The sequence below is a fragment of the Macaca thibetana genome, chromosome 4 (assembly GCF_024542745.1).
Source record: "Macaca thibetana thibetana isolate TM-01 chromosome 4, ASM2454274v1, whole genome shotgun sequence".
Taxonomy (NCBI): domain Eukaryota; kingdom Metazoa; phylum Chordata; class Mammalia; order Primates; family Cercopithecidae; genus Macaca; species Macaca thibetana.
In genome coordinates this window covers 150,982,910-151,007,662 of record NC_065581.1, presented here as the reverse complement: position 1 = coordinate 151,007,662, position 24,753 = coordinate 150,982,910, and the positions used below count along the sequence as shown (strand labels likewise).

Below are 24,753 nucleotides of genomic sequence, written 5' to 3'. Positions count from 1 at the left end.
TCCCCGTTTTAATATATTGTTTCCCATAAGTGATGACTCTACGTGCTAAGGTGCAAAACAAAATGGAAAAGAATGTTTTCATTTTGTTACCTGAACAACTAAGCAGTTCTAATTTCAATGACAAATGTCTTTGATATGTCCACAAACATATATTGGTATGAATAATTCTCTTCAGAAACTAAATAACATTCAAAACCTCAGTGTTAAAAATATTGCTTCTTTTGGAAAACTGAAAAACTTAGTTGAAAGGTTACTAAGCTCATCAGTAGGTGCAAGGTTTCAAAGGAATGATGTGGTTTTATGATGAGCTTGGAGTGAACTGGTATTTAAACAGCTGGTATTTAAATAGCATAGCCTAAAGAAATGAAAAATGCCATGCTCTGAGTAGGCCTAGAATTAGAGTTGTATTATTTGATCCCTGTTCAGAATCAAACTCATAACTTTCTTATGTCCAAAGTCTAAATCATTAGGAAATACACTCTTGCTGTTAAACCATGAAAAAAACTTTTTAATTCTATTATTTTGCTGAAACTTCTGCACACACTGAATTTATTTAGATATGAAATATAGAACGACAATTTATAATGGTCATGTCAATCCATACAGAAATTTCTATTATTATTAACTCTTGTGTAATGTGACTTCTTGTGCCTCTGTACTTTACTTCTCAAATTAGACTGAAACTGGATTTGGCATTTCTTTGTTACCCGTAGAGTGGTTAAGCAGAATGTTTTAAAAACAGTTCTACTTTCCCAGAGCGATTTAGTATGCAATCTAAACCACAGAGAAAAATGTGTAAATGCAAATCCTCATTCACAATAAATGTGGTGCCCCAAGGCACTATTGCTACCTCATAAGTATTTGGATATTATATTACACTATATTGTCTGTCAAGCTTTACTTCCAATCACATTATTTTTATTCTTACCAATTTACATAATGTGTGAAAAAACAATGAAAGGCAAAGGTAGGTTTGATTTTACTCAGTCCAAGAGGCAAAATACAACAATCTTGGACCATATAGGTTTACACAGAGGGGATGTGTGGCCCACTAATCCCCTTGTTGATCAGAGGACAATTCAACTACAAAGTGATTAAAAATGAAAAATAAAGTTCCTTTGGGAAAATAATATGCAAAAAAATGTTACCTTCTAATTCACATACATATTCATAGGGGGAAGGGAGAGGGGGAAGGAGAGGGATAGACATTTCCAAGGACATCACTAAGGGCTTCAGACAAAATGAATTCAATCCATCAAAAATAAGCATAAATTAGTTATTTTCACAGTTTTCTTTCGTTGGTAATCTGAAAGATATTAGCTTTGTATTTTAAGCATTTTTTGTTATTATTGAAAACAATAAACAATTAGTCTAAAATCCTAATGCTAGAATGCTAATAATTGGGCATCACATTAATAAGAGCCAGATGTAGTTTTAAACTGTGATTTTCAATTAGCTTTGCTTATTAATAGAAGCCTTTAATTGAATGGTGCCATGTGTACGGGAACAGGCAGAAGATCCAGTGTTCAGCTTCTTAATTTTATGTAATTTACAAATGTACAACAACTAAAGTAAAAGCTGGGTGAATTATTTATTTTTCTGTTTCATTCACTACCAGAAAAACCATGAAAACCTTGAAAAGTTCATAAAGTACTTATTAAGTCTTCAGGACTTCAGTGTTTAAAGCTGCTTCCATAATCATCTTTATCAAATCATTTACAGCCCTGTTTCTAATGCTATACATATTTTTAAATTTACTTACAATTTAAATTATCTTGGTTTAACAAGTGGTAAGCCTGCAAATACATATGAAAATTCTATTCTGTGCAATGAGAAAGCCTCATTTTGCCATTATATAAAGCCAAGGTTTTATCTTTCATTTCAAGGAAATTTAGAATCCATTTATAAGCACCAAATGTATAATTTTTAATGATGTATTATAATGCTTAAACTTAGAACTGTCTTTGAAAATAAACTGATATTGTTTGAATTATTTAATTTTTTGCATATGAAACTCCCTAGGCTTAGCAGACAGTCTTTTATACTTTTCTTTGTGTTTTGAATATATTACCTCTCTGCTCTATTAAATCTACTGAAATTTTCCAGTGAGTTATGTAATTTTTCCATATGAGGGTTCAGAGAGTTTTCAAATGACTCTGTATCACTTCCTAAGGACTCTGAGGAACCCAGGGCACAGATGTTACTTAAGTTGTTTTCTAAGCTCAGCACTTTACTACTTAGTATTTTCTTCTTTCATAAATTCATTGAAAAATAATACAGTTGTATTTTATTTGTGCCATATATATTGATTAATAGGTAAGTCATTTCATGGCTTCATAAATAATTTCCTTTATTTTTCAAAGGAAAAAACTCTCCAAAGATCATTCTTCTGTCCAAGTACTAACCAGCTCCGACCCTGCTTAGCTTCTGAGATCTGATGAGATGATGAGATTGGACATGTTCAGGGTGGTGTGGCTGTAGATAAGATCATTCTCATTTTTTTTTAAGTCTAATTCCAGTTGTGCTGAAGAGGTTTTTAAACAAGTGAGGCTATTTCAGGGAGCTTAGGCACACTCACTAATCAGATAACTTTAAGAAATGCAAAGATATGGTCAACTCTCCTTAATTTTAAGGGAAACATTATTTTGATAATAGGCAATGACAAATCTCAAGTAGAGTCAAGTACTAAAAAACATACTAGGTTGGGATTTAAAAGAATAGGTTTCCTTTCCAACCCAGTTCTACTATTAACTGGCACAGGGACTTGCACACACCATCTAACCTGGACAAATTACTTTTCCTCTCTGGAACTCACTTTTCACACCTGTCAAACAAAGGCAGTGGGACTAGAAATTCTGAAATTACTTTTAGCTCAATCAGTCTGTGACTCTACAGGATTGGTAAGTAGGAATTTACATGGTAACTAACATAAAAATAAGTCTAAAAGTGGCATAATTTTACTATAATTACCTACATTTTAATAAAATTACCTATAAAAATTGTTATAGGTGATTAAAATACATATAGTACATAAAAATATATATTCAAATTTAAAGTTCAGTCCTCATTTTTCTGATAATCAAGTAACAATTTTATCTAATGGTTCCAGAATGACATGCCTTCAAAATCAAGGTAAATTCTAAAAGTTAACATACTCTTACCTGACATTTGAATCTTTTTGAACTAATTAGGCTTTGCTTAACATCACTGACCAGGATTACAGTTATAGTGATACTATAATAGTTTAAAATTATTCTATGGGTTCTAAATTTACTAAATTTTACTGAAAACGACCTATAAAATGGATCATTTTAAAACGATGCATAAAATACGTAAAAATATATATTCAAATTTAAAGTTCAGTCCTCATTTTTCTGATAATCAAGTAAGAATTTTATCTAATGGTTCCATAATGATCTACCTTTAAAATCTGGGTAGATTCTAAAAGTTAATATACTCTTACCTGATATTTGTGTCTTTTTCAACTAATCAGGCTTTGCTTAACATCACTGACAAGGATCATAGTTATAGTTACAGTGATATTATAATAATTTAAAATTACTCCATGGGTTCTAAACTATCAGGAAAAAGAAAATAAATTTAAATTTAATATTCTTCATTGTTTGACCCTTTTGGAAATCCCACAGTATTGCTTGCGGAGAGCTTGTAAGCATCTCAGGTACAAATATCAATGTAGAGAAGCTGATCATTAAACAAAGAAAATTTGTGCAACACTCATTTAATAAAGACTCCACCCTCCAAATCTAATTCATACATTCTGATTTTAAGACAACAAGAATGAACATTGAAAAACATCAGCCAGAAGAACTGGAACAAAGTATAGGATCTGATCTCACTTCCCATATCTTGTCATATTGTTTCTTACCCATTTTATGTTTTATTTGGCTTTTCTTTCTTTTATACCTTATTGTAGTCCATAATACCACATAAATCATTTACTTGTTATGATGATTTTTTATTGCCTGCCATGCTGCAACAAGGCCATGAAAATAAAGCTTTTCCTCTGCTTCATTCAATGATGTATCTCAAGTCTTAAAGGAACCTACCACAAAGTAGTTATTAACCACATGCTTGTTGAATGAATGAAGAAATGAAGAATGCATTGAATTAAAATGTATATAGGAATGGGTCTTGATTCTCAGCTGAAATCACTACACAATGCATAACAGATGTACATCTCTCCTGCATCAGAACACAGACATCAAGCCACCATTGTTTATAAAGTTGATATTGAGCTTGGCTGGAAACCTACTTTTTCTGTTATTAAAATCAGTCATGAAATTTGGTAATGTTGATGAGGCATGATAGAAATGTGGTTGCTATGGCACAGTGTATATGTACCCTGCTCGTGAAGGAAGAGTAAGGAATGGAAGAACAAAGTGAGTTACCTGAGCAAGGAATGAAGAGAGAATGGTTTGTGGCTGTAAAATGTTGGCTATGACACTCATCAAATATGATTTTAGCTAACCTGAGGAAACTATCATCGAAAATTTACTCATTCGAAGGATAAGTCCAATGTCTTAGTGACCCACTCTGTAGTAATGTGTGGTTTAGACAGTTTAAGTTGCATTTATACAGAAAAGATTATTCTTCTATCAGCAGACAAAAGATGCATTTGAGCAATCTTTACTTTCCTAAACAACGTAAGGAAATTTTGGGCCACATGGTTGAGATCTAGTAGAAGGAAAGAAATTAAACTAGAGAAAATTCATTTAAATTAGAAAGAATGTGCAAGCTAGGAAAAATGTTACTGTGAAATATAATAGTTTGATTTATTTTTTTTTTTTTTGGCTGAGGTATATATAATAAAGGTCAAGTATTAAATTTTCATTTTTGAATATTTTTTTCATTTTAATAGGAGTATCCCATGCCAACATATACGACATTTTTTTCATAATTTTAGGTTAGAAAATATAAGCTTCTTTTCTCAAAAGTTTTCATGCTCTACAAAATTTGCCATCACAAACCACTTTGCATTTATCACAAATAGGTATTACATTAGAAAAGCAATTCAACTGTATTCCATTTCAGTAGTGAAGCTAAGCAGCTTTGCATGATAACTAAGTTGGGTTAATGGGACTACGTTTGAAGAATGTGTTACCTGGAACTGAAGTTCCCTACTTGTTTTTAACTGAGCTTAGGAGTCTGCAAAATGAAGGCAGGAAACCTGCTGCGAGAAGGATAGGAAAATTATTATCATCTGCATTCCTAAATTGAACAAGAATTTCTGCTCAGCAGAAACCTCTTGACTGCAAAAAGTCTGGAATTATATCCTGCTGTTTAGAATAGCTGTTTGGGGTAGAGGGAGTCCAAACATTCCATTTTTCTTCAAATCAAATAAGTTTTATGCATACGTTTACAGCCTTACTGGAAGCCTGCTTGCTTTCTTTTCAAAAAGAGAAGCTACGTGGAACCTCTTTCTGTTGATAATGAAAAAAATTTTGTGACTGGTCAAGTACCTAATTTTTGGTTAATGAATAGTTTTAATTATCTTTGACATAGAAATATTTTTTCTTGAAAATAAATTTCAATATAAATATTGGGCTTCATAATACAGGAGCTGAATTTTTAAACTTAGTCTACCACCTAAAAAATGGGCTATTTCTATTTCTTGGGATGTTTTCAGAAGTTTATTTGCTGAACAAACTTCTATGGTAGCTCTTAAAGCTATTATTTATTGCTGATCATATACCTTCATTATCTATTATAACCATCAGCATTGATTATAGAGTCCCTCTTTTATGTTAGTAAATGCTTTTGGGCCCTGAAATTTTATGTTTTCTGATATTAAGATTTTTAATTCCTAATTTCTTTACATAGCATTTTCCTGGTACTTAGCTTCTATTGGTCATATACTTGTATAACATAGAATTGGGTTTTATGCTATGATACAGTTTGAAAATATTTTAAAGAAATAAGTGTATTTTTTATATTTATTTATGTGAAAGATATGACAGAAACATACTGTCACAATATTTTACATTTTCCATTAAAGGATTTGAAAAAATCTTTCATGATATGGTCTATTTTTAGTAACTTTAAAAATATAAAATTTCTTCTAATTCATAATGTTTATAAGTTCACATAATAAATTATATCATTTCTATAACCTCATAACTTTGATTATTTATCTCTTTAGAATATTTACTATTTTCCTATTGTGAGTGATAGCAAAAGTTCTCTCTCTCCTCCCATTTTCTACCAGCTATTTTTGAGCAATAACGATATTTCCTTTAGTATCTTTTTTGTACTCTTAAATCTGCTTATACTTCTATAGTTTGATTGTCAGTTTAAAAAACATCCATTGATTCCTTGATATTGAGAATAAAGTAATCAAATAACTTACTATATATGTACACTGACTTCTTTCTGTTGTGTCTTTCCTAATTTTTGTTAGTTGTTTTAGTTTTACATTGTCAGGACATTATACTTCTATGTTCTATTACATCATCCTAATCTCCATATTTATCTTAGATTTAGTGCTAGAGTTAAATATTCAATGCTTGCGATCAGTTTTTTTGTGTGTGTGTGTGTGTGTGTGTTTTTTTTTGTTTGTTTGTTTGTTTTGCAGTAGTTTCTATAGTCACTTATTGACTGGATAGAGAATAGTTGCTTCAAGAAGGGCTCTAATAGTTGCTAATAGTTGCTTCAAGATGGGCTCTTGATAACAATATTTCCTGAGTTCCCGTATGTTCAGAAAATTTGCCTCTAGCCTTTATAGCTTGAAGAGCACTTTGGCAGGTCATAAAACCTTTGGTGCTCATAAGGGATGGTGAACTCATTATCTACCATGGCATCCTATTCACTGTTGGATATCTCAACTGTTACTAGTTTTGGAAGTTTTTTCAAATTTTGCTAAAATTCATCGTCTTAAAACTTCCAACAGCATGACCTATAGTCTCTTCTCCATAAAACCCTTCAAATATTTCTCTATTCCAGGATAAAAGTAACAAAGCATTGAACGAAAGTTCGTAAGGCCAAAATATCCCCACATACCTTCTAGTAGTAGACTTGCTGTTTTGTTTGTTCAGTTAGCTCAAGTCATTGCGTCTTCCCTACCATCCTTTTAGTGCTCTTTTAAAGCAAGTTAGACTTATCATTTTAAGGCTGGAAAGACCCTCTGGGATCATCTGGTGTAAAAGTCTCATTTTAGGATAAAGAAACAGGTTCAGGCAAAGGTGAAGATATTTTCTTAAGGTCATGCCACTACTAGTAAGCTGAGTCAGACTTTGAACCCCAGTGACTTCCAGGCAAGGATTCTTTCCACTTCACTAAGTCCTTCAAAAATACAATGATCAAAACTGTTGTACTGCACTTAAAAAACTCAGAGTGTGTCCTCTCACATAAAATAATGTATCTAAAGTCTGTTTGATAATTGTCATTTTGTTCCATATTCTAGCTATAGAATAACACATGCAGGATAGCTGTACCAGGGAACTTTCAGTGGGTTTGCTGTTCATCTACATAAACTGTCACTTTTGTTTTCTGATTCTTGACAATGAGAAACTTCAGACAAATGCACATTTCATTTTCCTACTGCAAACTCTGTAAACCATCTTTTTGAAATAAAATTACACAGCTTATGCTTACAACATAAGGGCTAGATTTTATCTTCAAATATACCACCCACTCTCAAACAGCAGAATTTGGCCTTAAAAACCCATTAACAAATATTGTCATTAAACTAAAGAGCTAATTACTTTGGATTCAGACAGAATGAACAAAATCATAGGCCAACCGCAGCTGGTCGTAATAATGGTGAAACTAACCGTATGTTACACTGGAGAATTAAAAAACAAAGACATATTAACACTAATGTAACCAACGTACAACATTATCCTCCAAATGGAACAAACTATTATAGTTAGAGAATACTTGAAAGTACATTGTCATATTTGATGCCAGAAATAAAGAATCTTTTCAAGGAATTAATTGTCATAATTTGCAACCATCAATGTTTAATGAAGAAGAGAACATGGAGAATTTATACCACTACAATATTCCACAAATGAAGAATTATATCAAAAAAATTACTTTGATCTAATTGGATGCAAATAATTTTAAATTCAATTTTAAGTACTTAGGTACCTATAAATCTTCTATCTTCATCTTGGAGGAAAATTCCTCCCTATTTTTCTTACTGAAGAGATCATTACTGTAAAACACCCACTTAGCTTCTCTTTGCTGATGTCATCTCTAACCAGATTGTTTACTGCTCATTGTTTTAGACTTTTATATGGCAGGTTTGGAGGAGAAAATGTGATTATACATGAGGGGACCAGACTAGAAGATCAAAGTGGTCCATTTCTGCTCTAAAACTTCATGTTTCTATGATTCTATAAAGTTTCTGTAATTTATTCTTTTGTTGCATGTTTTGCTTCCTGCGTATTGAGACTGTCTTGCTCAGGTTCCCTGAAACTACACTGTAAATTTTCTTTAAGAAATTGCAGCTTGGTGGGTGCAGTGGCTCATGCCTGTAATCCCAGCACTTTGGGAGGCCGAGGCGGGCAGATCACGAGGTCAGGAGATCGAGACCATCCTGGCTAACACGGTGAAACCCCGTCTCTACTAAAAATACAAAAAATTAGCAAGGCGTGGTGGCAGGCACCTGTAATCCCAGCTACTTGGGAGGCTGAGGCTGAGGCAGGAGAATGGTGTGAATCCAGGAGGCGGAGCTTGTGGTGAGCTGAGATCACGCCACTGCACTCCAGCCTGGGCAACACGGCGAGACTCCGTCTCAAAAAAAAAAAAAAAAAAAAAAAAAAAAAAAAAAAACCAAAGAAATTGCAACTTAAAAACATAGTCTGATAAACATACCAATGATGATGAACATGATTCACTTCAAGACACAATTCATTCTTTCTCCACCTCTTCCTTTTTCCAGAAAAAGTAAGTAAAAAGAAAAAAAGAAAGATAGAAAAGGAAAGATATGTTTCTCTGAAATTGAAATATTGCAGATGATTTCCACTAAAAGCTTTATGAAATTTTATTTGGAGACTTTATCCAATGATAAACTTGTGAACTACAAGTTTTAGGCTATGTTCAGGTATGACAATCTTACTGCTGAGCACAATTCTAATAACAAGTGCATGTGAAACTTCATTATTATAGTTAATCCAATTCTGTAAATTTTTAGTTTTGATTACTTGAAAAAAGTACTCCATTATTTTATGCATATGATCATATTCAATTCTCTATGTGTAAAACTAATAGCTAATATGTGTAGCTAATTGGCACTACATCTTTTTGATGAAGGGTTTATTGTTGCCTTTTAATACGTTATGGACAAAAAATTCTACACAACGTGAACAAGTGTACACAAAGAGACAAAAAATGTCTATAAGCCTGAAAGCCAATAAAAGGATTTTGATTGAAAACTTCATTCTTCACTATAAAAATAATATCATATTGAACCTTTAAAAAATCATCACAATTTAAGATCTGAATATATCCCTACTAAACACTTTCACTGGAATAAAAAAACCTTTTGTAAACTTAAAATTACAAATTATAAAAATGAAGTTGCTAAATGACATATAGGAAACAAAAATACAATAAAGTGATATCCACCAACTGTACATGTAACCTTCCACAAATGTATCATATGATTGATAAGTTATTATTTGCTAAGAAAAAAGTAATGGAAAGAGGTATTAAGCAGATTTGTTCTTTTAAAATCTAAGGCTGAGCTTTCAAAATGAAGAGAAAAAGATACAATCCTCAAAATTTAGAAATACTTAGCCAAACCTAGTAATAACTCATTATTTACATCTTTTAGAAATTTCTTATAATTAGATACAATAACCCTAAATATCTAAATAAATTGAAACATTACACGGAACAGAGCAATAGCTAAAGAGAGCAATGACAGGGCTATCACTCTGAAAGAGAGATAGTGACACCTGGGGATTAGCTCATCATACTGAACTTTAAAAAGGAATATTAATGAAAATTAATAACTCAAAGTAGGGGAGTCAAAAAGGGAGCATCAATTTAGTACTTCTGTAACAAAATTACCCCTTCTTTATTTATTCTTATGACTATAGGAGACAACCAACATAAAAGCTCAGGTTTAGCATAAGGTTTGAAAATGAGGAGTAGATTGTATTGAATGTCACTTTCAGTGTTTCTCAAAGGCCTAAGACCCACAGGCATCAGGATCACTTGGGAGTGGGTAAATGTAAAAATACATATTCTTGGGCCACATCCCATCCCTAGTGGGTCTAAGTTTTGGTGAAATATCCCCAGGGATTAACATTTTAATGATCCCTCCTCCCAACTTCATGTGACTCCTATGCACATTAAACTTTGAGAACCACAGTATGTTACGCTTTTTTAATGTGATACTGATTATCAAATATCAAGGTTTCTACTTTGCCCTTCTTGTATTTACATTTACATGACAGATAACAATTTTTAAACATTATGTTTTCTTTATTTCTCCTTTTTACTGTGGAACTACACATACATGGATAGTTTTCTTACATTTAATAGTTTCTTTTACTTTCCTATATTTTATATTTTATTAAAAGATATCATTACTTTTGATGCAATTAAGAGTTATGCAAGAATGTGTGTTAACCCCCAAATTCACTTACCTTCAAATCCTTGTGCTCATTCAGAAATTTTTGAACATATATCGTGGAAACTTTCAAAGGAATATACGTGGTGGATTCTCTCTTTAATTTTCAATGGTTTTAAGATTGGTCAAGGAGACTCCTGGGGTGGCTGCCAGAAATGCCGTTGAGAATAGAAGACATCAATGCTGAAGACAGTGAGTATCTGATTATCTCTAAACAGAACAGAAAAACAAGTGATTGGTCACCTGTAACTCATAGAGAATCTGCTGTGGAGAAAGTTATTTTCAGTGTTACTAAATTTAAACTTGGCCTGGGTTTGCTGCTCCCTAATTTAGCACAGTTGTCATTTAAAATTTCATGTCATTGTGAAGTCAGAATTATATGATGCTGCCTGCACAGCATTCTGGTTGAATTCCTATTGCTTTAATTGACTATTTTTTCTACACGTTGCATCAAGTGATATCATTACTAATTTTATTTTGGATATGCAGGTGCTACATTTTGCAGCTGAATTTCAAAGTCAGGTTGATGAAGTCTCTTGGAAATATTTCTTTACATGAGGCTCTATCACCTCTATAAAAGATAAAATGGGATACTTTAACTAAATCCCCATGGAATCATCTGGTAATTTTGCTATATTTCCTTTCACATGGGTAATGCTTGCCAAGATAATTAGGCATAAACAAGAAAATATTCTTTTTAGTCAAAATGTGTTGTCTATTCAGGAAAACCAAAATTCTAGAATCTTTGTTGAATGAGTGAAGCAGAAGTTGGTAGTGGTTGATAGAAAACGAAAAGAAAACACCTATTTTAAAAATTGGTAATCAACTATGCAAGTACTCTCCTAAAGAATAGAGGAAATGAAATGTACAGATAAAAACATGGTCAAAACCAAAACGACAAGAGCGTACACACATGCAAACCCAGAGTACACTGTATAACGATAGTTCTCAGAGAAGATTCTCTTGCTTGGCCAACCACCACGCCCAATTCTCTTCTTTCTTGCTATACATCTCACAAATGGAGAACAGAAAATCAAATGTTCTGTTTCTGATTCTTCCTTACTGCTAACAGCGGTCATGTGACCCCATTTTGGCTCCCCATTTGGGCTCATAAGCTATAAGAATTATGCTGGGTAAGAAATCCTGGCAGAATATTGCTCTATTGATACAGAGATCCTGCTTCTCTTATCTCTTTCACACATTTGCTTGTCTTGAATGAAGACATGATGCTTTGGGGATAGAGCAGCTGTCCTCTTCCCATGATGTAAAAGACAAAAAAGTTCAGAGAAACACAAAGATATAGGGCCTGTGATGGATGAGCAGTTTAACCAATAGCACTAACTGCTTTCCCTGAAATTTTACCTATATAGACCATTCAGTTGTCGGTTTCTTGCTAATAGAGGCATTGCTGGTTGACGAAATGCTCAAAAAATGGGTTAAAAAGTAAGTGCCACTGGAATGGTTGCAATGATAGCTACTGTTTAACTCTTTAGAGTGTAATCTGCAATAAGGAGAAGTTTTCATGATGTAGAGTCAAAAACAACCTTCATTCTGACAGAGGTTGGAACTTGCCTCTTTTTTTTTTTTTTTGGCTCCTAGGAGAGTTGGGAATGTAGGGAATAATGGGACAGGAGATGATGGTAATGAATTAAAACAGAATGGAATGGAAAGCCTAGCGCAAGGCTTGGTTTGGAAGAAGAGGGGCCAGTATTATAGCAGGAAAAAGGAAGACTCTCATCTTTGCGTCGGTGACAAAGCTGTGACATTACTCAAAATCTCAGCGAGAGACAAGTTTCACCTCAAAGTTCATTATTCTTATCTCACGAAGTCTTGTGGATTCTTTTTTACTGAAATATTTTTCACATTTAGCACTTCACTACTATCTTCCTTTCATAAATATTTCTTCCTTAACCACAGTTCAGGCTTTCACCATCTTTTTCCTAAACTATTGGCACCATCTCTTTAACAGATTTCACTTTTTCTTTTTTTCTTAGATGCTATAGTATGTTCTATGACTTAAGACCTACTTTTTTTTTTTTTTTTTTTTTTTTGAGACAGAGTCCCACCCCAGGCTGGAGTGCAATGGCATGGTCTCAGCCCACTGCACCCCTGCGCCTTCCGGGTTCAAGCGATTCTCCTGCCTCAGCCTCCCGAGTAGCTGGGATTACAGGCACACACCACCACACCCGGCTAATTTTTTTTTTTTGTATTTTTAGTAGAGACGGGGTTTCACCATGTTGGTCAGGCTGGTCTCAAACTCCTAACCTTATGATCTGCCCACGTTGGCCTCCCAAAGTGCTCGGATTACAGGCTCTAGCCACCACGCCCAGCCCCTAAGACTTACTTCTTAAAGCACTGATCTCATTGGATCCCTATTCTGTTCAAAACAAAAGAGCTCTCTTTGTCTATTGAATTAAGTTTGATATAGTTTGTATATTTGTTCCTGCCCACATTCTATGGTGAACTGTAATCCCCAATGTTGGAGGTGGGGCCTGGTGGGAGGTGATTGGATCATGGGGGTGGGTTTCTCATGAACGGTTTAGCACCATCCCCTTGGTACTGTTCTTGTGATAGTTCTCATGAGATATGGTCATTTAAAAGTGTGTGGCATCTTTTATGGATTTATAACTGAACCCATAAAAACCTTCCTCTTAAACACAGCCTTCCTCCAGTGCTCTCATTTTGTAAATAGCATCATCAGTCATCAGCTGAATAAGCCAAAAACCAAGGCTTTGGTTGCCCCAATCTATTAAAAAAAACCAAACCAAACCGAAACAAAACAACTCTGTTTTTCTTACTGGACACAAGCGTGTAATATACAGCCTCTGGAACTACTGGCAGCCATCTTGGGATCATGAGGAGAACCTGCATGAAATTAAGTGAACACCAAGTAAACAGAGCTGAGAAACAGAAAAAGAAGAAATGGGTTCTGAGACTATTGTTTCACTCCTGGAGAGAGATTTGCTTGCAGTAGGAATACTCTAAACATTTCGGTTATATGTGAATCTAGGGATTCCTTTTTTGATTAAGCCACTTTGGGTTGGTATTTCCATTACGTTCAGTTAAAAATATCTTTTCTATTTATTTCTATTTTTATCGTGTGCCTACCAATTTCATTCATTTTACTCATCTCTCTTATTATCCATATTCTACATTTTTTTCATGATTCAGCTCACCTCCCGAATTAAACCTTTCCAGATTCTTCTAATTCATAATGAGAGAATCCTAAATCGAAACCACTTTATTATCCACTGTATATACTAATAAGAAAGCTCATGAAGGTCTATGACCAATCACTTGGTGATGATTCTCAAATTTTATCTTTAGCTTAACATGTTTTCCCTTGTTTCCATATTTATTTATTTATTGCAGTTTTAGCAGAGATGAGGTTTCTTTATGTTGCCCCGGCTGGTCTCAAATTCCTGGGCTCAAGCAATCCACCCACTTCAGCCTCCCAAAGTGCTGGGATTACAGACATGAGCCACCATGCTTGGCCCATATTTTATTTCTAATTGAATAGTTGACATGCCAACTTGAACATTTTGAAGACCTTCCAAACTGAATTTGTTTATAACTAAATCCATAAAAACCTTCCTCTTAAAACAGCTTCCATCCAGTGTTCTCTTTTTGTAAACAGCACCATCAGTCATCAGTTGAATAAGCCAAAATCCAAAGTTTTCAACCCTTTAAAAAGGAATCAGAGTAGATTTGATCCTTCTTTTCCTCTTTAGGTTCATCATCTAATCATCAGATCCTTTTGATTTTACTTCCTAAATAATTTTCAAACCTACTTCACTACTTTTCTCCGTATATCCTCCTCTTCTCTTCCTCCTCCTCTACCACCATCGAAACCTTGTCTGTTTCCCTCCAGCATATTTTCCACATGGCATCTAGAGTGACCTTTTTAAAAAAGACAATTAATCATGCTAATATCTTGTATAAAAACCTTTAATACCTTTCCACTGTTCTCAGGCTAAAGAAAGATCACACTTTACTGTGACCTCATATCATCTGATCCCTACATAACTCTCTAGTCTCATCTCCCTAGATGACAGACACTTTTCTTTTTTTCATTTTTAGATACCCAACATTCAGCAGAGTCTTTAATACATAGTAGGCACTCAATAAATATTTGTTGAATGAATGAACAATTACTTTGCAGTAACTCTTGAATCATGAAGCACTTCGTGTTACAAATTTTTCCTTTATGTATTATTGTCTGAATTACTTATAAGTATATTGAAGATAAGGATATGTGTTACATTACTTCACACCCTATAACAGAATGCCATGCAAATAGTATGGGTTCACAAGGTATTTGATTTTATCGATATTAATAATTCAACTCTGAACACTTTTTAAAAGTTTGAAGTTGATTCTCTCCCTCACAATGGCTAGATTACCACTTTTCTATAAGATTAGAAATGACCCAGAAGAAATATATTATTACTTTGCCAAAAAAAAAGGTAGTAAAAAATAGAAAATTTGTGTCTGATCAGAATTCTACAGAATTTCCACAGATTAATTATAAAGAAGTTGCTTTTCTGCATGACAAGAAAAACCCTCAGCTAAACCTTGAGTTCTATGGCTAAACACTCAAGCATGTTTGCTATTTTCATGGTCATACTTTCAAATATTTTGTATTTCTCTTTAGACATCATTTATCCTCGAAAAATAGAAAAAAAATACATTTAATCACTAAGAGCTGAAGTCTTTTGAGTTAGAGACTCATTATTTTGGAAAACAGTTATCCCAAGTACAAATTAATTCCTAGCTAGTGGATATTTACCTGAGAAGAACAAAAGGATCTTCAGAGATTCAAAAGTAGGTATGAAATTCTAGCCTATTTTATATACTAATATCACTCCAAATAAGAGAAATATTTCCCAGAGTAGCCTATATTGAAAACACACATAGGGAACATAAAAGCAATGAAAACAGTGGGTCTGGGAATGTATTAGGTTAAACAGGAGGACACAGGGATTCCTGCTTCTTCAGGATTTCTAACTGTGTTAGCTGTGGCCAGATAATGTTTTCCAAGTTGGAGAATGGTAGGTAGAACTAGGATTGAAGAGATACGAAAGGAAGAGAGGCAGGAAATGTAAGGGTAGACAACACAAATTTTGTGCCTGAATAAAATTCCTGAGTAGGCTTAATCTTCTGGCTCTAAAAAACAAGTTGAAGTTTGCCTAAGGCATAGTTATACAAGAAGTAATTGCCTTTGGGTTTCTATATACCTGTTATTCAGTTATAAATACCTTCTCGTTTTCACAAGGTATTAAATCTGTTAGGATATTAGTATAATTAAAAAAAATAGAGAGAGAGAGAGCAAAAGGAAAAGGAGCCTTCTTGCATGAAATGCATTTTGAGAATGACTACACATAGTTCTCTTAAAAATCCAAGAGCAGGCTATTTTACACTTTCCCCTAGAGTACTAAAAGATATTTTAGGAAACGAGTGAATCATGATTTAATATTCAATTGCTTTCCAGCAAAATAAGAAATTCCACTAAAGTGTCAGTCATGATTTCATTTTTCCTGAAACATAAACTCCAAGGGGTAGGTTGAAGCTGCACTGTTTATTTTGCTCTTCTGTATATAAATAAAATATAAGACTAACAGAATGGTGGAAGAATAGCTTCTTATGCTCTGCCTTTTCCGACACGCTTCTTTTCTGTACTTGGGGGAAAAAAAGAATTTTCATGTGTAGGATATTTCACTTGCTAAACGTTTTTGTTTTATTTAATAATTGCTGAATCTTTTGACAAAACTGTGTTTATTCCGTGCATGAAGATTGATATATGTTCTAAAATTATAGCACAAACCATTTATATTTCTTTAAAAATTCTTTTTCTGGGGCTGGGTCGGGTGGCTCACATCTGTAATCCTAGTACTCTGGGAGTGAGGTGGGCAGATCACCTGAAGTCAGGAGTTCAAGACCAGGATGGCCAACATGGTGAAACCCTGTCTCTACTAAAAATATAAAAATAAGCGGGGTGTGGTGGCATGCACCTGTAGTCCCAGTTATTCCAGAGGCTGAGGCAGGAGATTTGCTTGAACCTGGGAGGTGGAGGTTGCAGTGAGTTGAGATTGCGCCACTGCACTCCAGCCTGGGTGACAGAGCAAAGCTCTGTCTCAACAAAACAAAACAAAACAAGTAACAAAAAACCCCCAAACAAACAAACAAAAATTCTTTTTCTAAGAGTATGAGATTGCTCATTTATATATACTTAATGCATGTATTCCTCCAATATTGCATAAAATGGTAAAAAGCTTTTTAAATTCATCTCTAGTTAAAAGATTTAGAATACCCTATGATAGATCCTATTAATAAAAAGTAAAATTATTCCTCATAATTTAAAAAATTTCCCAAGGAAACAAGAGAAATAATATTGTATGATAAGAAATGAACAAGTAAAAAAAATACACGTACATTGTAACCCCTACATGATCAGTTTTCTGTGATTTTCTCAATAAATGAGTGACAGACAAGTCTGGCAACTCCCAGTCCTCCATTAAAGAGATCTAAAAAGAATGTCATTACAAGGAGACAGAACTGGAATAGGGTTAGAGAAGCTAAAATTGTTAATACAGGGAAGGGAGGGCTAGATGAGAGTAGCAATTAAAATTTTGGAATTTTTTTCTTCTTAAGAGGATTCATCTCCCACAAAACAATTGTTACAATTGTTACATCGAATCCTGGAGTCTTTGGAACATGGGTTGACCACCACCAGCTTTGAGAAGGAAGAGAAAATCCAGGAGTCAGAAGTGGACCATGTTGATCAGGATCCTACACCCTCCAGGTAATGGCAGAAGTCACTTATTCAGATGACTCCACAAATTTCCCTTTGTCTGGATGGTGTATCCCTTGCAACCATCCATGTTCACTGATCAGTTCACATGACAGAAAAGGTGGTCCAGGTAGGGGACACAAAGAACACCAATGTTTTGGAAACAGTAGTGGTCAGGAGTGGTCCCCATTCATGAATCAACCTTGCAGTTCAGAAACTTCAACTCCTAAGGAGTCTGACCAAAATGAGAGTGTCTCTTTGAGCCAGACTCTCAGGTTGATAATTCAGACATCTGTACCCTAAACCATGGTACCTTCCACAAGTGCAGATCTATAATGGGGTTCATTATAGAGAGCCACCTGGTCTACTTTGTTCAACACTCTGATCTTCCTCACTCTGTGGTCCTACCATGGGCCTTTTTTCAGGTCTTCTAAAAAAGTGATCATTAAGACATCTGCCATTTATGAATTTCTCTATGTTCTGTACTATAGCGATAATTAGTACAAATCATACACAACTGACATAAGGTAACATCAACTTATACATACGTACACTCAGGTCAAATATCCCAATTAGGTAAATATATCTTTATTGAATAATTGTAATAGGCTGAAAAATTGAGTGAATGGATATAGCTTTACTTATAATTCACAGAATATCCTCACACTTATATGTTTTTTCTCATTTAAATGTTTCCTCTGTACTCCCAACTCCTTTGCAGTATACTTGTTTTATATTTTGTTTTTGATTAATGACAGCTGAGCTTTTCTGTGCTGTTTTGTGGGGGAGGAGTCTGTTGCAGATATATTTCTCTGCTGATAATATAATGTTTGGCTTATAGTGGATGCTTAAAGCATGATGATGATCACTATACACAATATTTTGCGTGTGCGCAAAAGAGAAAAATATATCTAGTCTTTATCTACTATCGTTTTCATTTATTTCTGGTACCAGCAAGACAAGATTTGCATTACGTCTGAGCATAGGCATGATACATTTAGATACACTTTTCCATCCCTCCACAAGATAAAACCTATGCCATGTAACAATCAGTACTGCAATTGTATGCTGTATTGAAATATTTTAGACTTTGATAGGCTCAATAGATATAAACATAACGAAAAGATAGATGTCAAAGAACTGGAAAATGTTGAGCTATCTACATCTTCAGTACTGCCGACGCTGGGCCCATGTTATCAGTTCCACTTTCTTAGAACGTTACACAGAAAGTGAGCTATCCATACTTTTTATGAAGACTTTAAAAATGAGTCTACATATGCTAAAATGATTTGAGACATCTTCTTGACTTACATAAAATAAAATTTATAAATATGTTTTGAAAACTCTTTACAACAATCAAAGACTAATGTATTTTTGACGAAAGGCAAGGAGGTAAACAATGCTGGGAAATGTAGAACATCCATGTGTTAATTTATACTATCGCACAGCATCATTTCTCTAGTTGACAAAAAAATTCATTTCACAGAAAAGTTAAGAAACGGAATTCTTCTGTTAATGTTAATACCAAGGGAAAGTTCAAATAAGTCAAAAATAAAACAAGACACGAGTACTGTTTTTTAAATGAAAATAGCTCTTAACTGGAGCTAGGTGATGTGGCTTCTAATCTAGGCTCTACTATGGCCTGAGATAAGTTATTTTTCCCCTCTAATTTTTATTTTATCCATTCATATAAAAAGTGGTTGGATTAAAACAGAGGTTTTTAAACTTTGGCTGCACTTTAGACTATAACTGGGTGTAAAGAAATACCAGTGCCCAGTCCCCATCCTCACGGATTCTGGTTTCAACTGGTCTGGGGTGGAGAAACTGAGCCTCTGAAGTTCCCCATGTGATTTTAATATGCACCCTGAGCTGAGAGTCACTGAATATATATCCTCCAAGCACCTTTAGTGCCTAAGAGTGTATGATTCTGGAATTTCTGGGAAAAGTTCCTTAACAGACACACACAGAAACAGGCAAAGTTTGTTCATTAATCTGGACTCTCATTTCTAATCTAATAGTAGTTTTCTACATAAGTCAGGTCTATATTTTTAATGAAAATCACGGTACCTTTTGTGCAAATTAGATAAAGTATTAATAAAGAAGATTGGTAGAGGAAAGAGAAGCAGAGAAACAAAATATAAGCACTGTCAGAATATATGCTTTCTAAAAGCAATTTTGTATCTGTTCATCAATATTTAATTAAAATGTTATTAGGTGCTTATATACACATAGCAATTTAGAATCCTAAGCTTTTAAAAATTCATCTACTTTAAACATACAAAATACAAAAAGATAATCATGATAGTGGGAACACAAAGTTCACTGTTACAGAAATGTTGAGACTTGGTCTGCTTAAAGGAGACAAAGATTTATTTTACTGAAGACGCTGCTCGATGATTATTTATTAAATGACTAAAACTCCCCCATGAGTACAAGTAGACCTTATGTCTATCGAATTATTGGAAAAGAGCTTTCCTAGGAAACAGTTGGTGGCTCTAGGTTTTCTACAGGAAGGTCCAGAAATTGCTCAATAGTGTCTCTACGGACCACACAAACTCAGCCCAGTAGAACTTCTGGTGGTTTGGCCAAAGGAAAGAGCATCAGTGTAGATGATTGGCTGTGGCATAGTGTGCTTACTTGGCTAGAGGATCATTTTACCACTATGTGATAAGTTTAAAAAAAAAAAAAAGAATATGAAAAAAATTTTTTTGTGTCTTTTAAAACATTCTTTTTTTTGTTATAGATTCAGGATGTACAGGTACAGATTTGTTACATGGATATATTGCATAATGGTAGGGTGTGGGCTTCTAGTGTACCCTTCACCTGAATAGTAAACATTGTACCCAATATGTAATAGAAAAAAGAAGGTTTAAGAAAGTGTAAAGGAATCATTGGAAGAGGGCTGGTCTAACACTTTGCATTTTCTGACTAAATATCCTGAGATGTCACCAACTATCCATTTTGTGAGATGGATAATAGACAAGGTTGAATATTATAGACTTGTACCCTGAAGAAAACAGAAAGGACCAAGTTTGTTCCCCACAGCCCCCGCCACCATATTAATAGGTTATTCTACATAATGTTGTTTTTCACCTGTATGCTCTGCCAGTGCTCCTCTGTACCACTGTTTAGCTGAATAATATATACAATCTAGGTTTGTCAGTTTCAAATTAGTAATTATCCCTTGTGCATTTCTGTTTCTAAATATTTTTTTACTTTCTCCACCTTGAGAGCTCTCCAAAGACAGATCATACTTTTCTAAGCACTCCGTATACTGGACATAAAGAGATGCTGAAGGTAATCAGATATTAAATTATGATTATTTTAAAAAATCACAGGCAAGCTTTCAACTATAAACTTCAAATTTGTAAGCTTTTACACTTTCTTAAGTGACTTCAATTTGCAAAGTTGTTTAATCTCATTATACACATAAAACAATCCTCCTTGATTTGGATTCTGTTATTAATTTTCAGTCAGTAAGAGGCATAGAAACAGGTCTGTTCATGTACCAGGGTACCTAGTGGAGAGGATGATTTTTCAGCAGCTCGAACCAAGCATGCGTTTTGCTTGCCATCCATCACCCTGATATGAACTGCATCCACCAGGAGGGAGAGATACATTTTAACCATTTGCACAAAAGCACCAAATGGAGCTAAAATGGCCCTGTCCCCAATCTTGAAATTGTGATGGGGTTTCTTTGGGGAGGGAAAGATGTATGAGGTAAATAATAAGCATACAAGGGTTAGACCTGTCTCCTCTCTTTTGTACTTTTCTGTTCAGCCACAGTTAGGAGACAGTAGTTGTGTTTGAAACTAGGAGATGAAAACTACAGCCCTGTTTTGCCACCTGTACTTAACTCTAGCCTCGTTTTCTGCAGTTGGATGCAGTTGGCCTCCATCTGGTCTATGAGACACTGCAGCAGGGACAGGTGAAATTCCCACAGACAGGATGCTGAGAGATGTATCCGAAAGACTGCCTAATTCTGAGATCCCCCTTTCTGTTTGGAGGGGCTTAATATCCAGAAATAGGTGAACCATACTCCCTGGGTCAGCATCAATTACAATTTGTTTAATTAGGAACATTCATTCATTTGTTCAGCCAACAAAAACATGTAGCATAACTTCCTTGTTCTAAGCCATGGGGATATAAAGATTCTTAGATACTTTGCAAGCACAAAGCTCATCACTGAATTCAGCTTAAATCGTTTTACATCAATTCTTGAGCTTCAACACACACACACTCACACACACACACAAATCCCCCCCCAACCCCCGCTTACTCTCTATTATACTGGAAATCTTTTTAGTCTTTACTGAGTGACTTTACCATTTAATGAAGGCTCTCCCTTTTCACAGGACCATTCGCTGCCTCTGAGTTAATGATGATGTCTCTGTTGCCAAACTTCCCACTCTATAACTTTAATCAAAGTCCCCTGCACGCTTCCTGACCTGGGGCAGAGGGTGGTGGTAGTAGTGGTGGTAGTTTCCGGCCTTCATCATGGCCTCCCTATTACAGCTGCTTTTCATTCATAAAGCACCAATTCATAAAGCACTGGTTTGGCATTAGCTGTACTGCTGCTTGACTGTTGTCAGTTTGTTTTTAATCCCATCTAAAAATATCTCAATGAAATGAAATGACCCAAAACGTCTCAATGTTAAAATCCAGAATGTCAGGTGTAGTATGTGGAAGGAGAGGAGAGGAACTAGCTGGTATTTATCCACTGGTGGAAAAAATATCATTTGGAAGGGTTAACTAGAAGCGGTCCTTTGTTGCTAAACACGAGGCCAGTGTTGCTGTTCTGATGTAAATCCTTCATGAAAAACTGGAGTAGATGCACAAATATATTTTTGTAATTTAAAGTGTAAAAAAGCTCACCATGTAATCTGGACTCTCTTCTCAATGTAATTAAAGTCATTTTCTAGAGTGTCTACTATGAAAACACAGAGCCATAACTGTAGTTTTCAGCAATATCTTGTGAAAACAGCATCTCAGAGCTTAAAATTCAGCATGCTGCTTTTTGTGCCATGTCACCCCAAAACTACTTCAACTGTTTGCTATTTAGATGTGAGTATCGATCACACCAGAAATAAAAGTCAAAGGGGCTCTGGGTTGGCTGACAGTGTTATTCCAAGTGCCATCCCTGGGACCTGCCATTTTCCCTGAAGAACTGTGAAGCATGAAGACACTGAGCAAGGTAATTTTGATATCAATGGGTTACACAATCAAAGCAATGACTCACCAATGAAAAGGCATGTAATAAACTGAACGTGATTAAAAAAAAAGAATCACAAGGTGATTCGTACCTTTTAAAAGAAAGCTCTTTCAGTTCTTTAAGCTACGTCTATATATTTAAAGAAACATCAGATTTTTTTTTACTATAATACAGAGAAATACCTTATCTCCCTATTAATACTTACCAGGACCCTTTCAAATTCAATAGACAATAATTGCTTCAGTAAAATTACCCTCTTTGATAAACCTTGCTTGGATAGTTTAGCATGGAAAAGTCAAAACTTTCTCTTAGGCAGTTCCAAGTTTAATCAGGTTAAGAATAGATTAATACTGTTAATGTTTCCTTTTTTTCTCACCTTTTCCATTCTCTGCTTCTGTTAGTCCTTGTACTACTTCTGAAGCAATATTCTCCCTTTTATCTGCTTTCATTATTATTTTCTCTATTACCACTCACATTTTTTATAAAGCAGATAAACACAGAGAAAAACAACTTTTCCATTCAACATTTTCATCATAAAATGTTGGGCTCTTATCAGGTAAAGTCATAACGAGGAAACTTATCCACTTGGTAATAAGATCTCAGGTAATATCCCTTTGCTATATTGGTTTTGCAACAAATTGCATCTTCGTTTCCAGACTTAGGAGCATAGTGATGACTTTTTACAAGAGATTTTGAAAAGGTATATTGAAATATCTCCAACTAAACCAGGCTAGGAGATTGGAAACTTTGATGAGTTTTGTGTGGGGGTGTGTAATAGAGAACTATTTGAATAAGGAGAAGTGATGCTGCACAGTGGCATGACAAGATCTAAGAGATAGAAACACAAAAATCTTCCCAAAGATCTTCATTAAGATGTGAACTTCTCAGAAAGGTATATAATGACTATGCAATTTAAATTAATTCTCCTTTTGTCATTCTCCATAGTACCATCCTGTTTTGTTCCATCATAACATCAGCAACAATTGTTTACTGCTTTGGGTCATTTTTTTCTGTCTTTCTGTCCAGATTGTACTATCCACAGGGCAAGTGTCGGGTATCTTCAGCACCAAGTTCAATTCGTAGTCTATAACTTCACTAATACAATAGTTACTAGCTGTTTTTGGTTCAGCACTTGAAATGTGACTAGTCCAAACTGAGAGGTGTTAGATCTCATTGAATTTTTAGGACTATGGGGAAAAAGAATGTAAAGTCTTATTAATGACTTTTATATTGATTATATATTGAAATAATAATATTTTGGTTTTATTTAATTAAGTATATTACTAAATTTAATTTCATCAGTTTCTTTTTACCTTTTGTAAATGTGGCTATTAGAAATCTTAAATTCCACGTGACTCATGATGTATTTCTATTAAACAGCACTTGCATAAACAATTATTATTAGGTGTTAAATGAATAATGAATAAGTGAATGGATGGTACCTGCATCTAAAGCTGACACTAGGTATACCATATAACTTCTGAGAGGATGATACTCAAGAAAAAATAAGTCAATGCTGGTAGACTTTATCAATGTCCCCAATTCTTTACCTATTCCAGTAGCCATGCCAACTGCTATGTGCCTTTTAGTTTGACCCAATAAGAAGGTGGGATGTCTTTCTCTACCCCTTTTCTTTGGATTTGACCATGTGACTTGTGTTGTTCAACTTGTGTTGCTCACACTAGTGAGTATGATGTGACCAAAGGCTTGGGCAATGCTTGCACTACTGAAATTGCCCTCTAGCACTTTCATTATTGTGAGAGCCTGTCTGGGTTAACTGGCTTATCCAAGGAGGAGGATGAGAGATATGCAGAGCAAAACTAAACGACTCCAGTGGAGTCCAGCCTAATCCCTAGCTGATCTCATCCACAGAAGCAAACCAGCTAAGATCATCATAACTCTCCAGCCTATCCCACCCTAGATGAGCCCACTCCAAATGGCCCACAGACCCATGAGCTAGACAAATGCATATTATAATATGTTGCTGAGATTTTGTGTTTATTATCCTGCCTTTATTGAAAATACCTAAATTATGTGAAGTGAAATCATCAGAACTGAACTGAGTGGACAATATAGGAGATCTCAGCATCATACTTACAAATCTCCCTTTCTCTGACTTCTTAAATAAAATATTTTTGGCCACCATGA

The 24,753-nt window shown here is 34.6% G+C and overlaps 1 protein-coding gene across 3 annotated transcripts in view; it reads right to left on the bottom strand.

The window, feature by feature from the left end:
* HS3ST5 (heparan sulfate-glucosamine 3-sulfotransferase 5) overlaps positions 1–24,753 on the bottom strand; it is a 282,813-nt gene that overhangs the window by 161,682 nt on the left and 96,378 nt on the right. For 2 of the 3 annotated variants that reach the window (XM_050786651.1, XM_050786653.1), the window contains exon 2: positions 10,620–10,813. The gene's annotated coding sequence lies outside the window, so the exon portion shown is untranslated. Of the gene's footprint in view, positions 1–10,619; positions 11,598–24,753 lie in introns of those variants that run through there. The other variant, XM_050786652.1, reaches the window with a different exon arrangement.